The sequence below is a fragment of the Aegilops tauschii genome, unplaced genomic scaffold (assembly GCF_002575655.3).
Source record: "Aegilops tauschii subsp. strangulata cultivar AL8/78 unplaced genomic scaffold, Aet v6.0 ptg000624l_obj, whole genome shotgun sequence".
Lineage (NCBI taxonomy): Eukaryota > Viridiplantae > Streptophyta > Magnoliopsida > Poales > Poaceae > Aegilops > Aegilops tauschii.
In genome coordinates, this window is record NW_027332860.1 from 17,501 (window position 1) to 32,500 (window position 15,000).

Here is a 15,000-nt window from a genome sequence, read left to right on the forward strand (position 1 = left end):
CCAAGCGTCTTAATACATATGCAAAAAAATGCATTATTGGCCCACCATTGATTAGAAGATTTAGCTTGTATGAATCGCTATTGGTTTGATACGAATAATGACAATCGTTTCAGTATGTTAAGGATACAGATGTATCCACAATTCATTTAGAGTTACTTAATAGTCTATTTCTTATACCATATCTCTATCCCGTGAAATTCTCGAGCCAAAAGATGGATGCATATGCTGTGTTTCATTTTGCTAAATGATATCAATTAAATGGTGTATCAATTCCATAAATTGCATATAGCAATAAATAAATCAGCAAAATTCTTTCTAATATTTTAGATAGAAGAAATGTTTCTTCTATCTAAAATATTAGAAAGAATGTACCCTTCTATCCAAATCCAATTTGCATCGATAAAATAAATCCAAATTCCAGTAGTAGATGAATAATTGCAAATTTGTGTGTGTACGAGATTAGAATAACTTCAAAATAACTGACATAATTTTGTATTTTTCCTGATCAGAAAAATACATGAAAAAGAAAGGAGGTAGAAAAATTTTTGGATTTATGGTTAAAGAAGAAAAAGAAGAAAACAGGGGTTCTGTTGAATTTCAAGTATTCAGTTTCACCAATAAGATACGGAGACTTGCTTCACATTTGGAATTACACAAAAAAGATTTTTCATCGGAAAGAGGTCTACGAAGACTTTTGGGAAAACGTCGACGTTTGCTGGCTTATTTGGCAAAGAAAAATAGAGTACGTTATAAGAAATTAATCGGTCAGTTGAATATTCGGGAGCAGTAATTTAATCGTTCAAATTTTTTTCTTGTTTTATTATTTTTTTAGTAGTCTTATAGTAGTCTTAGATTTTTCATTTTGATGAGCCTCGCTTTGAGGAATTCATGGAATAATCCATTTTCATGGAATAATGAATTAAGGAAGAAAGGATATGAGTCTACCGCTTACAAGAAAAGATCTCATGATAGTCAATATGGGCCCTCAACACCCATCAATGCATGGTGTTCTTCGACTGATCGTTACTCTCGATGGTGAGGATGTTATTGATTGTGAACCCATATTAGGCTATTTACACAGAGGAATGGAAAAAATCGCGGAAAACCGAACTATTATACAATACTTACCTTATGTAACAAGGTGGGATTATTTAGCTACTATGTTTACAGAAGCAATAACAGTAAATGCACCAGAATTCTTGGAGAATATTCAAATACCACAAAGAGCCAGCTATATTAGGGTAATTATGTTAGAATTAAGCCGGATAGCTTCTCACTTGCTATGGCTTGGACCTTTTATGGCGGATCTCGGCGCACAGACTCCTTTTTTCTATATTTTTAGAGAGAGAGAATTAATATATGATCTATTTGAAGCTGCTACAGGTATGCGAATGATGCACAATTACTTTCGCATCGGAGGAGTAGCCGCCGATCTACCTTATGGATGGATCGATAAATGTTTAGATTTCTGTGATTATTTTTTACGCGGAGTTGTTGAATATCAACAACTTATTACACAGAATCCAATTTTTTTAGAGCGAGTTGAAGGAGTAGGTTTTATTAGCGGAGAAGAAGCAGTAAATTGGGGCTTATCGGGACCGATGTTACGAGCTTCTGGAATACAATGGGATCTTCGTAAAGTAGATCCTTATGAGTCTTACAACCAATTTGATTGGAAAGTCCAATGGCAAAAAGAAGGGGATTCGTTAGCTCGCTATTTAGTACGAATTGGTGAAATGAGGGAATCCATCAAAATAATTCAACAAGCTGTAGAAAAAATTCCTGGAGGACCTTATGAGAATTTAGAAGTCCGACGCTTTAAGAAAGAAAAGAATTCTGAATGGAATGATTTTGAGTATAAATTTCTTGGTAAAAAACCTTCGCCCAATTTTGAATTGTCAAGACAAGAGCTTTATGTAAGAGTAGAAGCCCCAAAAGGTGAATTAGGGATTTATCTAGTAGGAGATGATAGCCTTTTCCCCTGGAGATGGAAAATCCGTCCACCCGGGTTTATTAATTTGCAAATTCTTCCTCAGCTAGTTAAAAAAATGAAATTGGCTGATATCATGACGATATTAGGTAGTATAGATATCATTATGGGGGAAGTTGATCGTTGAAATGATAATAGATAGGGTAGAGGTAGAAACTATCAATTCTTTTTCGAAATTGGAATTATTAAAAGAAGTCTATGGACTGATATCGATTCTACCCATTTTGACCCTCCTTTTGGGAATAACAATAGAGGTACTCGTAATTGTGTGGTTAGAAAGAGAAATATCTGCGTCGATACAACAACGTATTGGTCCTGAATATGCTGGCCCCCTGGGCCTGCTTCAAGCTATAGCAGATGGGACTAAGCTACTTTTAAAAGAAGATATTCTGCCATCCCGAGGAGATATTTCTTTATTTAGCATTGGACCCTCTATAGCAGTCATATCAGTTTTATTAAGTTTTTTAGTTATCCCTTTGGGATATCATTTTGTTTTAGCCGATCTTAGTATTGGTGTTTTTTTATGGATTGCCATTTCAAGTATAGCTCCTATTGGTCTTCTTATGGCAGGATATAGCTCAAATAATAAATATTCTTTTTCAGGCGGTCTACGAGCTGCTGCTCAATCCATTAGTTATGAAATACCATTAACTTTTTGTGTGCTAGCAATATCTCTACGTGTGATTCGTTAAAATAGATCTTTTTCCTATAAAATCCATTAACTATTTATATTCCTTTTCTTATTTAGTATTTGGGTTGGTAAGTTAAACTAGATAGCTATATGAGTGAAACAAAACAGCTTAAAAATTTGTAGTAAAAAGAAAAAATCTCATTTCCTACGTACAAGAAAAAAGTGGAAGTAAACATAAGCAGTGTAAACTCTTTATCCCAAGGTTGATATTTTTTAATTAGTCATCATATCTTGAAGCGGCCAAGAATAAAGGATTCACGATATGGAATTCCATTACTAGAATACTCCTAGTTATTACTATAACTTAATAATCCATAAGAAGAATCCACCAAAAGTTAGTGAAGGGTTAGGAACACTAAAGTACATAAAGGATTAGTAATGGAAAATCTAAAACATTAGAGATTTTTGCCCATAAAAGGAATCATAATAAGGACTTGCAATTTGTAGAAATTATCAAGTAGTACTTTCTTCGGATTCCGATCCAGAGTATGTTCCCATTCACTTGTTAAGGAAATGGCTATCAAGAACGAATTAACCCTTTATCCATTTTTTCTTTTTGAATACCCCCTCCCTGGGGAAAGAAGAATAGTAAAAAAGATATGGAGTGCACTAGAAAAAATTTTCATTATTTCCTTCCTCTATCCATATTCATGCAGAATTGCTCATGAACTAATACCCAACTCTTTCCATTTATTAATTGAATTCCTATAACAAGTAACAAGTGTTTTATTCCAAGATTAAGTTATTACTGAACAAAGAAAAATTTTCATTATATTATAAAGGATGAGATCAATTCGGAAGCGCTTTTTCTTATTCTAGCAGACGGAATTCCTTTGGTCTAATTTAGGACTTTCAAATCTATTTATTTTATTTTATCTAATTCTATCTACGCCCCAGGGGCTAGGAACAAAACAGTCCTTTCTTTTTTCTGATCATAGAGAAGCCGTATGAAGCTAAGGTTTCATGTACGGTTTTGAAATAGCGGTGGGAACTGTGATGTTATCATCGACTATGATTATCTAACAGTTCAAGTACAGTTGATATAGTTGAAGCACAGTCAAAATACGGTTTTTTTGGATGGAATATTTGGCGTCAGCCTATAGGTTTTCTGGTTTTTTTAATTTCTTCTTTGGCAGAATGTGAAAGATTACCCTTTGATTTACCAGAAGCGGAGGAAGAATTAGTAGCAGGTTACCAAACTGAATATTCCGGTATCAAATATGGTTTATTTTATCTTGTTTCTTACCTAAATTTATTAGTTTCTTCTTTATTTGTAACAGTTCTCTACTTGGGCGGGTGGAATTTCTCTATTCCCTATATATCCTTTTTTGATTTTTTCCAAATGAATAAAGCAGTTGGAATTTTGGAAATGACAATGGGTATATTTATTACATTAACTAAAGCTTATTTATTTCTCTTCATTTCTATCACAATAAGATGGACTTTACCGAGGATGAGAATGGATCAGTTATTAAATCTTGGATGGAAATTTCTTTTACCTATTTCCCTGGGCAATCTCTTATTAACAACCTCTTCTCAACTTGTTTCACTATAAATAAGATAATACAATAATAGTAAGAATATTTTCAACACAAAAGCTCTCTCAAACAAGAGAAAGAAACATATCTTTTTCATAGATATTTAGAATGAATATGTTCCCTATGGTAACTGGGTTCATGAGTTATGGTCAACAAACAATACGTGCTACAAGGTACATAGGTCAAAGTTTCATAACTACCTTATCCCACACAAATCGTTTACCTATAACGATTCACTACCCTTATGAAAAATCAATTACACCAGAGCGTTTCCGAGGGCGAATCCACTTTGAATTTGATAAATGTATTGCTTGTGAAGTATGTGTTCGCGTATGTCCGATAGATTTACCCGTTGTGGATTGGAGATTTGAAAAGGATATTAAAAGAAAACAATTGCTTAATTATAGTATTGATTTCGGAGTTTGTATATTTTGTGGCAATTGTGTTGAGTACTGTCCAACAAGCTGTTTATCAATGACTGAAGAATATGAACTTTCTACCTATGATCGTCATGAATTGAATTACAATCAAATTGCTTTAAGTCGGTTACCAATCTCCATAATGGGAGATTACACAATTCAAACAATTAGGAATTCGTCTGAAAGTAAAATAAACAAAGAAAAATCTTCGAATTCAAGAACGATTACTGATTACTAAACTTTGATTTTGTCTTTTTGTTATAAAAATCTAATAATTCTTTATTAAACTTTAAAATTAAACTATAAAGAAAAACTACTGCTTATTGGAAATTATTTCTTATTTTAAATCAGACTAGATTTTCGTGATATAATATAATTTATAACTATACAGTTTATACACAAAAAAATACCCAAATCCTTTTTTCCTTCCTTGAATCCTTTAGTTTTAGTCAGTTCATGAAAAATTTTATACTATTAATTTCTTTTTATCCATAATGGATTTACCTGGACCAATACATGAGATTCTTATGCTATTTGGGGGATTTGTTCTTCTACTAGGGGGTCTAGGAGTAGTATTACTTACCAACCCCATTTATTCTGCCTTTTCGCTGGGATTAGTTCTTGTTTGTATATCCTTATTCTATTTTTTATTAAATTCCTACTTTGTAGCTGTCGCACAACTTCTTATTTATGTGGGAGCCATAAATGTCTTGATCATATTCGCTGTAATGTTCGTAAATGGCTCAGAATGGTCTAAAGATAAGAATTATTGGACTATTGGAGATGGGTTCACTTCACTCGTTTGTATAACTATTGTTTTTTCGCTAATGACTACTATCCCAGATACGTCGTGGTATGGAATTCTTTGGACTACAAGATCAAACCAAATAGTAGAACAGGGTCTCATAAATAATGTTCAACAAATTGGAATTCATTTAGCAACCGATTTTTATCTTCCGTTTGAACTCATTTCCATAATTCTTCTAGTTTCTTTAATAGGTGCAATTACTATGGCTCGGCAATAAGAAAACTTAGAAAAAGTACAAATTATAAGAATTGCAAATCTAAAATAAATAACTAAAGAATCACAATTTTGATTTAGTAAAATCCATCTACTGCCAACAAATACCTCCTTTATTTTCTCTTTTGTTGTGTAATTGTTCTATTGTAATTAATTGAATCGGTTCAATTCTTGCCCTCATATTGAAATGAATCGAGATTGATAAGGAGTTAGTTAATGATGTTTGAGCATGTACTTTTTTTGAGTGTCTATTTATTTTCGATTGGTATCTATGGATTGATCACAAGCCGAAACATGGTTAGAGCTCTAATATGTCTTGAACTTATACTGAATTCAATTAATCTAAATCTCGTAACATTTTCTGATCTATTTGATAGTCGCCAATTAAAAGGAGATATTTTCGCAATTTTTGTTATAGCCCTTGCGGCTGCTGAAGCCGCTATTGGACTATCCATTCTTTCTTCCATCCATCGTAATAGGAAATCCACTCGTATCAATCAATCTAATTTATTGAATAATTAGAATTTTGAATAATTAGACATAGAATCCTCTAAACAAAGGCGCACATATTAAAATAAATAGAAATCAATACTATTTTCTTAGTATTATTTGAGAATATCCATTTTTTTTAGTAGATTATTGCTTTTTTTAGTAGATTATTGCATAGTATTCTTTTTCACTTAAATGAATTTTTGTATTTGTAATTCATTGATATTGCAATTTGAATATTGCAATAATTTATATTGAAAAGACGATAGCCAATTTATTGGCTAATTCGAATTCGTCTGTACAATTCGTAAAATTCTTTCTTATTTCTTATTGTTGAAATCCAAAATTAAAGTCTCTTGGCTCTCTTCACGCTTTCTCACAAACAGATTAAAAAATAGATTTTTATTTTTGAAGTTTGGATAAACCATTGCTTCGTCTGGTGTCTACAATACATATGACTCATTATAGTACTAATTTCATTTTTACCAGATCGAAAAATTTTATGTTGAAAAGAAAAATTTATAGATCCAATGTCACATTCCGTAAAAATTTACGATACATGTATAGGATGCACTCAATGTGTACGAGCTTGTCCAACAGATGTATTAGAAATGATACCCTGGGATGGATGTAAAGCCAAGCAAATTGCTTCCGCGCCGAGAACCGAAGATTGTGTGGGTTGTAAGAGATGTGAATCTGCCTGCCCGACAGATTTTTTAAGTGTCCGCGTTTATTTAGGGCCTGAAACAACACGTAGCATGGCTCTATCTTATTGATACGTTACAAAAAACTTCACTCGAATCGTCTGATTCCTCTTTACCGAAGAAGCCTGTGCTCGAAATAATCGAGCACGGGCTTTTCTGGTCAAAACGTATCTTGTCTTTATCACTTTATCATGAGTTATTTTCCTTGGTTAACAATACTTGTTGTTTTGCCGATATTTGCAGGTTCATTAATTTTCTTTTTACCTCATAAGGGAAACAAAGTCGTTAGGTGGTATACTATATCTATTTGTTTATTAGAATTCCTTCTAATGACTTATGCGTTCTGTTATCATTTCCAACTGGAGGATCCCTTAATCCAATTAAAGGAGGATTATAAATGGATAGATGTCTTCGATTTCCACTGGAGATTGGGAATCGATGGACTTTCATTAGGATCTATTTTATTGACAGGATTTATCACTACTTTAGCTACTTTAGCAGCTTGGCCAATTACACGGAATTCGCGATTATTCTATTTCCTGATGCTCGCAATGTATAGTGGTCAAATAGGATTATTTTCTTCGCGAGACCTTTTACTTTTTTTTATCATGTGGGAGTTAGAATTAATTCCTGTTTACTTACTTTTATCCATGTGGGGGGGGAAGAGGCGTCTATATTCAGCTACAAAGTTTATTTTGTATACTGCAGGCGGTTCCATTTTTTTCTTAATCGGAGTTCTGGGTATGGGCTTATATGGTTCCAACGAACCAGGATTAGATTTGGAAAGATTAATTAATCAATCATACCCTGCAACCTTGGAAATACTTTTATATTTTGGCTTCCTTATTGCTTATGCTGTCAAATTGCCGATTATACCCCTACATACGTGGTTACCAGATACCCATGGGGAAGCACATTATAGTACATGTATGCTTTTAGCGGGAATATTATTAAAGATGGGAGCATATGGATTGATTCGGATCAACATGGAATTGTTACCTCATGCTCATTATCTATTTTCGCCCTGGTTAGTAATAATAGGAGCGATCCAAATAATCTATGCAGCTTCAACTTCTCTTGGTCAACGAAATTTCAAAAAAAGAATAGCTTATTCCTCTGTATCTCACATGGGTTTCATAATTATAGGAATTGGTTCCATAACCAACATTGGACTCAATGGAGCTATTTTACAAATATTATCCCATGGATTTATTGGTGCTACACTTTTTTTCTTGGCAGGAACCGCTTCTGATAGAATGCGTCTTGTTTATCTCGAAGAACTGGGGGGAATATCCATCCCAATGCCTAAAATTTTTACCATGTTTAGTAGCTTTTCAATGGCTTCTCTTGCCTTACCAGGAATGAGTGGTTTTGTCGCAGAATTAGTAGTATTTTTTGGACTAATTACTAGTCCAAAATTTCTGTTAATGCCAAAAACACTAATTACTTTTGTAATGGCAATTGGAATGATATTAACTCCTATTTATTTATTATCTATGTTACGCCAGATGTTCTATGGATACAAGCTATTTAATGTTCCAAACGCAAATTTTGTGGATTCTGGACCACGAGAACTCTTTATTTTAATCTGTATCTTTTTACCAGTAATAGGAATTGGTATTTATCCAGATTTTGTTCTCTCCCTATCCGTTGACAGGGTAGAGGCTCTCTTATCCAATTATTATCCTAAATAGGTTTGCTTTTTTTTACTCGTCTGCTCTATTAATGCAGAAATAAGTAAAAAAGTATAATTAGATCTATCTCGAATTTTTGAGAACCCTTTGAGAAGGCGTTCAAGGGGTTCTCAAATAAAACATAAAAGTAAAAACCTTCATTTCATGAAGGTTTTATTTTATGTAATCATTTAGGTGTTAATGTAAACGAACCATAACTATGTAAGCCTATTCCTAATAGATTTATACCAAAATAACAAATCCAAATTATAAGAAATCCTATCGAAGCTATAAGTGCAGAATTCGTACCCTTCCAATTTGTATTTGTTCTACTATGTAAATAAATTGCGAATATGGTCCAAGTAATAAATGCCCAAGTTTCCTTAGGATCCCAATTCCAATAGGATCCCCAGGCCTCATTAGCCCATACTGCTCCACAAAGAATACCTACGGTTAAAAGGGTAAATCCTAGGCTAATGACACGATAACTCCAAGAATCCAAACGCTCCGTTAATTGATATTTGTAATAATTTGGAAATGAAGGGACAGAGGTTCTTTTTAAAGCACTTCTTTTTGCATAAAAATATTTAATATCACTAAAGAAAAATGTTTTATTTAAAACATTTTTTTTCTTTTTAGAAAAGAAATGGAAATTATTTCGAAATCTAATGATTAGAATAGCGGCAGATAATAAGGATCCGCACAAAAGAGTTGCATAGCTTAATAACATCATACTGACATGCATCATTAACCACTGAGATTGTAGAGCAGGTACTAGTATCGTGGATTGATGCATTTCAGTTAAAAGACCCGATGTGGCAAAGCCTTGCGTTAAAATAGTACTTGGCGTAGTTATTGTGCTTAAATCATTTTTAGAGTTCTGTATTTTAGGAATGGTATGAAGAATATACAGGGCCCATGAAAGGAAGATCAATGACTCATATAAATTACTTAATGGAAAATGTCCCGAGGAAGCCCAACGAGAAACTAAGAATCCTGTTATAGAGAAAAAAGTAACTATCATTCCTTTTTCTGACGAATCACGTAATCCTCCAAGTTCACGAACTAATAAGGTTATAAAATGAATCGTAATCACAATTGAAATCGTTGAGAAAGAGATATGAGTTAGTATATGTTCTAAAGTTGCAAATAGCATAAGGGGAAGGTCCCATTACAAAATTGTAAATTTCGAATTGATTTCTAATCTATTGTATTCTTTTTCAAGAATGCCGCCACTCGGATTCGAACCGAGATGCTTGAGCACTGCTTCCTAAGAGCAGCGTGTCTACCAATTTCACCATGGCGGCTAACTTCAAATAATAGGTAACTTAAAAGAATAATAGCTATTATCTTGGGAATCGTCGATATTGGGAAAGTCCATAAAATTTAGGAACATTAGAGTTTTCATTAAAATAGACTTCGTTTGGTAGTATCGTTTCCATTTTTTTTTTACAATAAACTCTTGCTTTGCCCAATAGAAACACAAACACTGCTTGAAAGAGTTGGAATTTCTTTTTTCTAACTTGCAATTGTAGAACTAATTTTTTCTAATTAATTTCTCGTTTACATTTTGAAAATTCTTTCAATACAATGAAAAAAATCCAAAAGGGTTTCTATTTAATGATGAAATTAAAATGGATAAATGGAAAAGGCTTTTTGGATTTTTTAAAAATTTCTAGAATGAAAGTCTTTATGCTCTTATTAATAAGATTTACTAACCTTATGATTTTGGAGAAGATAGGTGGAAGTTGTAAGTCCTATTGTAAGAATACTCCACTTTTCATAATTTTCATAATAGAATATGAGGATTCTATTATGAAAATTATGAAAAGTTCATTGATAGGAAAAGAATACTTAGCACACAGTATACCAAACAAAACTTTTTTTTCTTGTATATATAAGATAAGAGGGGTTTTTTGTTCTAAGAATATTGTACCGAGTAATTCGACACATAAAAGTACATTCAAAGAAGAATCAAAATTATTAAATAATTGGAATTCTTTTTTGATAAGTCAATTCATATTATTCCAAAATCTTATTATTTGTTTGTTGCCCAGAAAAACCCTTTGGTTTTGGATGCTCATTACCGCTCGAAAATGATCTTGATTTTACTAAAGAATAAGATTGTACTATGGAAAAATAAGTCTTTTTCTTCCAAATATTTTTACGAATACGCTTTTTTGACATTGAAGTACGTTTTTTTGGAACTGCCATTCAAAAAGGAAATTACTTTTTTCTAGTTGTATGTGAAAGACATCTATTGCTGCAAATCAATCCTTCTTTCTTCTTTTTATTAGTATTTATACTTAGATACTGAAAGATACTTAAATTTTGAATTATTTTTTACTTCATTTTGTCTAATGCGGATAAGACAACAAGAATTTTTTAACATTTTTTCTTTATATATTTTATACTTGTTTTTTAATAATATAGAATATATAGAAAGGTTTCTCATTTAAATCTATTTATATCTATTTATATATCAAGTATACTCCATATATAGATATATGGTATGGAAGCCTATCCCCCATATAAGATAAGACGGGGGGATAAAAAGAAGGGAAAATGAAAATAGTTAATTAAGTTCAGAATGGTATTCCATAAAGGAAAGGAATTCCAATCAAAACAAAAAATACTGAGTCTCTTAAACAAGACATTCTAAAACTTAGGTAATTTATAGTCATTAGGATTTTAGTTCTATATGAAGTAAGGACTATTCGATAATTTCTTATAAACATAGGTTTTCATTGGAATTCACTCAATCAGTTAATTATGGAACAAGAGAGCTGTTTCATCTTTGTTTTAAAGAAATATAAAAATGAATTATGAATAGAAAGTAAAATGATTCCACTTTTTTTTTTTATTTTTATAAATATCTTTATTTAGTTAATAAAATAACTAGGTAACGAAGTTATTTTATTAACTTTTTTAATTTAACCAACTAAACCCATTCTTAATTTTTAATTATTTCAATGAGAAAAATTTTGGAAAAATTAAGAATTTCAGTATTTTTTCTTATTCTTTTTATTTATTCTTTCAGAAAGAGATAAGAATTGGTTTGGTGAATCGGAAACAATTTTATAGAAAAATTGAAGTAAAAATTGAAGTAAAAATTGCAATTTCTTTTCTTATGGAACATACATATCAATATGCATGGGTAATCCCTCTTCTCCCACTTCCAGTTATTATGTCAATGGGATTTGGCCTTATTCTTATTCCTACAGCAACAAAAAATCTTCGTCGCATATGGGCTTTTCCTAGTGTTTTACTCTTAAGTATAGCTATGGTATTCTCAGTTCAACTGTCTATTCAACAAATAAATGGAAGTTCGATCTATCAATATCTATGGTCTTGGACCGTCAATAATGATTTTTCTTTAGAATTTGGATACTTGATTGACCCACTTACTTCTATTATGTTAATGCTAATTACTACTGTAGGAATCCTGGTTCTTATTTATAGTGATGGTTATATGTCTCACGATGAAGGATATTTGAGATTTTTTGTTTATATAAGTTTTTTCAATACTTCCATGTTGGGATTGGTTACTAGCTCCAATTTGATACAAATTTATTTTTTTTGGGAACTCGTGGGAATGTGTTCTTATTTATTGATAGGCTTTTGGTTTACACGACCAATCGCAGCGAGTGCTTGTCAAAAAGCTTTTGTAACTAATCGTGTAGGGGATTTTGGTCTATTATTAGGAATTTTAGGTTTTTTTTTGGATAACAGGTAGTTTAGAGTTTAGGGATTTGTTCAAAATAGCTAATAACTGGATTCCTAATAATGGAATTAACTCTTTACTTACTACTTTGTGTGCTTTTTTATTATTCCTTGGTGCAGTTGCGAAATCCGCACAATTCCCTCTTCACGTATGGTTACCCGATGCTATGGAAGGGCCCACTCCTATTTCGGCTCTTATACACGCAGCAACTATGGTTGCTGCGGGAATTTTTCTTCTAGCTCGACTTCTTCCTCTTTTCATATCTTTACCTTTGATAATGAGTTTTATTTCTTTAGTAGGTACAATAACACTATTCTTAGGAGCTACTTTAGCTCTTGCTCAGAGAGATATTAAAAGAAGCTTAGCCTATTCTACAATGTCTCAATTGGGTTATATGATGTTAGCTCTAGGTATAGGTTCTTATCAAGCTGCTTTATTCCATTTGATCACTCATGCTTATTCAAAAGCTTTATTGTTCTTGGGATCCGGATCCGTTATTCATTCAATGGAACCTCTTGTTGGATATTCACCAGATAAAAGTCAAAATATGGTTCTTATGGGCGGTTTAAGAAAATACATTCCAATCACAAGAACTACTTTTTTATGGGGTACACTTTCTCTTTGTGGTATTCCACCTCTTGCTTGTTTCTGGTCCAAAGATGAAATCCTTAGTAATAGTTGGTTGTATTCGCCCTTTTTTGGAATAATAGCCTCCTTTACTGCAGGATTAACTGCCTTTTATATGTTTCGGATATATTTACTTACATTTGATGGGTATTTGCGTGTTCATTTTCAAAATTACAGTAGCACTAAAGAGAGTTCCTTGTATTCAATATCCTTATGGGGAAAAAGGATACCCAAAGGAGTGAATAGGGATTTCGTTTTATCAACAACGAAGAGTGGAGTTTCTTTTTTTTCACAAAATATACCAAAAATTCAAGGTAATACAAGAAATAGGATAGGATCCTTTACTACGTCTTTTGGGGCTAAAAACACTTTTGCCTATCCGCATGAAACGGGAAATACTATGTTATTTCCTCTTCTTATATTACTACTTTTCACTTTGTTCATTGGATTCATAGGAATCTCTTTTGATAATGGAGGAATTGGTAATGGAATAGCAGAGTTAACCATATTATCAAAGTGGTTAACTCCCTCAATAAACTTTACCCAGGAAAGTTCTAATTCTTTTGTAAATTCATATGAATTTATTACTAATGCAATTTCTTCTGTAAGTCTAGCTATCTTTGGTTTATTCATAGCATATATCTTCTATGGATCCGCTTATTCTTTTTTTCAGAATTTGGATTTAATAAACTCTTTTTACAAAGGAAATCCTAAAAAAGAATTTTTAGATCAAGTAAAAAAAAATATATACAGTTGGTCATATAATCGTGGTTATATAGATATTTTCTATACTAGGGTCTTTACCCTCGGTATAAGAGGGTTAACCGAACTCACGGAGTTTTTTGATAAGGGTGTTATTGATGGAATTACCAATGGAGTGGGTCTTGCTAGTTTTTGTATAGGAGAGGAAATTAAATATGTAGGGGGAGGTCGAATCTCGTCTTATTTATTCTTTTTTTTATGTTATGTATCTGTGTTTTTATTCTTTTTTCTTTCTTAAGTTAAGGAATTTACAACTCCCTTTCTACAATCTCTCTATATCCTTGTTACATAAGGTAAGTATTGTATAATAGTTCGGTTTTCCGCGATTTTTTCCATTCCTCTGTGTAAATAGCCTAATATGGGTTCACAATCAATAACATCCTCACCATCGAGAGTAACGATCAGTCGAAGAACACCATGCATTGATGGGTGTTGAGGGCCCATATTGACTATCATGAGATCTTTTCTTGTAAGCGGTAGACTCATATCCTTTCTTCCTTAATTCATTATTCCATGAAAATGGATTATTCCATGAATTCCTCAAAGCGAGGCTCATCAAAATGAAAAATCTAAGACTACTATAAGACTACTAAAAAAATAATAAAACAAGAAAAAAATTTGAACGATTAAATTACTGCTCCCGAATATTCAACTGACCGATTAATTTCTTATAACGTACTCTATTTTTCTTTGCCAAATAAGCCAGCAAACGTCGACGTTTTCCCAAAAGTCTTCGTAGACCTCTTTCCGATGAAAAATCTTTTTTGTGTAATTCCAAATGTGAAGCAAGTCTCCGTATCTTATTGGTGAAACTGAATACTTGAAATTCAACAGAACCCCTGTTTTCTTCTTTTTCTTCTTTAACCATAAATCCAAAAATTTTTCTACCTCCTTTCTTTTTCATGTATTTTTCTGATCAGGAAAAATACAAAATTATGTCAGTTATTTTGAAGTTATTCTAATCTCGTACACACACAAATTTGCAATTATTCATCTACTACTGGAATTTGGATTTATTTTATCGATGCAAATTGGATTTGGATAGAAGGGTACATTCTTTCTAATATTTTAGATAGAAGAAACATTTCTTCTATCTAAAATATTAGAAAGAATTTTGCTGATTTATTTATTGCTATATGCAATTTATGGAATTGATACACCATTTAATTGATATCATTTAGCAAAATGAAACACAGCATATGCATCCATCTTTTGGCTCGAGAATTTCACGGGATAGAGATATGGTATAAGAAATAGACTATTAAGTAACTCTAAATGAATTGTGGATACATCTGTATCCTTAACATACTGAAACGATTGTCATTATTCGTATCAAACCAATAGCGATTCATACAAGCTAAA

General features: G+C 32.1%; 1 long non-coding RNA gene and 1 other non-coding gene across 2 annotated transcripts in view; one reads left to right on the top strand and one right to left on the bottom strand.

The window, feature by feature from the left end:
* The window catches only part of LOC141032900 (uncharacterized), a 25,233-nt gene that overhangs the window by 5,087 nt on the left and 5,146 nt on the right, over positions 1-15,000 (top strand). The gene's annotated exons all lie outside the window — the stretch shown is intronic.
* TRNAL-UAG (transfer RNA leucine (anticodon UAG)) lies at positions 9,753-9,832 on the bottom strand. Its single transcript has one exon. It is a non-coding gene; the product is annotated as a tRNA-Leu (tRNA).